Here is a 3,217-nt window from a genome sequence, read left to right as displayed (position 1 = left end):
CCCCCCGCCTCTCTATCCCCCCAGACATAATTCACATGCTATAAAATTTAATACGCTGAAGTGTACAATTCAGTGATTGTGTTTAGTATATTCACAAAGTTGTGCATCACCATGATTTAATTCTAGGACATCCCCCCCCCCAAAGTAACCCCCATACCCATCAACCTCCTAGTGTCCTATTCCCTATGCTTTCAAATCCCCAACCGCACCCCTGGTAGCCACTAATCTACTTTATGTCTCCATAGGCTTACCCACTTGCCTATTCTGGACATTTCATCGAAAAAAGTTATATAGTCTTTGGTCTTTTTTGAATGATTTATTTCCCTTAATATAATGTTTTCAAGGTTCACCCTTGTTATAGCAGATATCAATACCACATTCCCTTTCATTGCCAAATAATATTTCATTCTCTGTGTGTGTATCACATTTCATTTATTCATTTATCAGTTGCTGGGCATTTGGGTTTGTTTCTACCTTTCTACCTTCTGGTTAGTGATTAATGCTGCTTTAAACATTCATATAAAAATTATGGTGTGAGCATATGTTCTCTTGGGCTAAGACTGGACTTGCTGGGCCATATGGTAATTCTATTCACTTTTTAAGAAACCTCTTTAGCATATAATATTTTAATTTTACTATGTCAAATGAATGAAATAATTTTCTTTTTGTAGTAGTCTCACAAATAATGCATTTAGGGTCTATTATCTTCAAATATCTAATAATAATAATACCAACAAGAGTTCTTCAGTATAGGTCTTTATAAAGACAAAAATAGGATCAATAAAAAATGCTGAAATTTTTCCTTAGAGTTGGAACCTAAATATATTTCTTTAAAATATGTAAGTTTGAATTTTACCAGTTACATATGCTTATTCATCAAAAGTATAAGAAATATACAATGGGTCTTATTACCAACTTTCAATCCTTCCTCACACGGAACAGATGATAATATCTGTTCTAAATTAACTACAAGATTGCTCTCTGTTCTCTTTAGATATTTTTCCTTCTAGATTCTACTGGTAATGCTCAGTATCTTATCTTTCCTGCCCTAAGCCATCTTTCAGGACACATTACTATTTTTCAAGGGTCTTATTCTCCTTGTCTACTTTTCCAATTGTTTGGATTTCACTTTAAGTACCACTCCTTTTTCCAATGAGGCCCACAACATTCTTGCTAACATAAGGAAGTCTGTTCACACTCTGTTAACAGGGCTCTGAGTCTCTGTAAATTCCACTTCACTGAGCATTCTTCTTCCAGTGGGTCTCAACCTTGGCCCCCTGTGATAAAATGTTGTAGCCTTTTAATGAGAAGAATGGCCTACAGAATATGGTCCCAGCAGAAAAGATACCCTCAACTGTATCAAAATACAAGTTCCAAGTGCTTCCTGGGTAACATCATTAAATACGACCCCACTCCCATCTCCGTGAACCAGTTCCTAGTTGATCATTTTGCACTGTGTTTCCCTTCCCTGGAAGGAGAGGGGAAAGGTGATCTTTTCTAGATAATCAAAGTTTACAGTTATCTTTACGAGCAGTGCAGAGGGGAAAAAACGCACAAACATTTAAATGCTTTTAGAAGCAAATGCATTTTCCAGGCATGCTTTACAATGTTTTCTCTGCCTTCCTTTTCCTTTTACAGTCAATGCCTATGTGAGTTTTTCTTTCATGAGCATCAATATTCTTTGCTTAGAGGACAGTGTCTTTAACTATAAAGGCAAACAAAAATGTGTCTCCTGCCCTGAAGGGAGCACGTCTGTGAGGGAAGGGAGGACGGAGTGATGATTTCTCCTCCCTGCTAGAAAATGAAGACTGAGTAAACTTTCATAGTTTAATATATGTCACTGCTAGAGAATGAAAGGACAATTTGTAAACTCCCTGTGAATTATGGTACTGTTGCTATGTTGGATGATGTTGTTAATCAAACAGCAAGACGGACTTGACAAAATATCATTTTTTTACTTTACTTTTTGTGGGTTTTTGGCCTACTATCAAAGCAAGGATAAAAGAGTCATTTACTTTAGTGACATCTACAGGCACTTTTAGAGAAAAACATTCTCAACCCTTCTTTGTAACTGAATTGACCCAATCAGGAATTCCTGTGTGGATTCAGACTAATGGTTAGTGGTCTTAGGTATAGTACTTGGTATATAGAAGGCAGACTTTATCCCAGATTTAGTAGAGTCTTAAAATACATCCATTTGTCTCCAAAACGAACCTTCTTAAATGCCTTCTTAAATCTTGATTTCTCCCACTCTATACCATCCATATTTGTCCAATGAAAACTTAGTATTACTATTTGGTCTTGATACTGAACTAAAACAATGTAAGTATCTCCAATTAGTTTATCTATGCCTGGTCCACTTATAAAAATTGTGCCTTCTATGGGATTCAACTAGATAAGGGGATACTAACAATTTTTCATGCATGCACTGCTGCTATCCTCACACTTCCTGAGCTGCAGAAATGTGTGGTCCTTTCTACACTATGCTATATGGTACTGTAAGTAGAAAAGCTGAAAACTTCTTGGGAGTGGCCTCAATTATCAGATCAGAGTCGGAAGACTATAGGAGACAATGGGTTGAGTAACCTTGAAAGAGCTTCACCCAAGACAACCAGTCACTTGCCAACAACTGAGTGACCCCAGGGTAGCAAAACTGTGGAGTGGTTGGTACCACTAGAGCAGCAGAGAGCAAGATAAAATGCTTAGCTGGAGAGCACGGTTCCCACGGCAAGAGGCTGTGAGGTCAGGGATGGGGGAGGGGCAGGGTGCCCTCTTAAAGGAAGAGCCAGCCTTAGGAGCTTGCCACGCCAGAGCACTTGACAGTTGAGACACAGCTCCAAACAGCACCAGCTAAGTATATACAACTTTTGTTTTCTTTCCTTCATGTCTGACTCCACTGCCCCATCCAAACCTGAAGAATCCAGAAGCAAAGGATGGAAGTGAAAAAGATAGGAAACCAGAAAGAGAGGAGACTCCCCTCATCACTTCCCTACTCTGTGTTTGGCACAAGAGAAAGGCTGAAATGGGCATGAGAAGTTCAGTTCCGTTCAGACAATATTTTTAATACCTTAGAAATGAAACTGAGCCCTAGCCGGTTTGGCTCAGTGGATAGAGCGTCGGCCTACAGACTGAAGGGTCACAGGTTTGATTCTGGTTCAAGGGCATATGCCTGGGTTGCAGGCTCGATCCCCAGTAGGGGGTGTGCAGGAGGCAGCTG

This window comes from Myotis brandtii, unplaced genomic scaffold (assembly GCF_000412655.1).
Source record: "Myotis brandtii unplaced genomic scaffold, ASM41265v1 scaffold374, whole genome shotgun sequence".
NCBI lineage: Eukaryota > Metazoa > Chordata > Mammalia > Chiroptera > Vespertilionidae > Myotis > Myotis brandtii.
The sequence above is the reverse complement of the archived record's forward strand: the minus strand, read 5'-3'. Positions refer to the sequence as shown.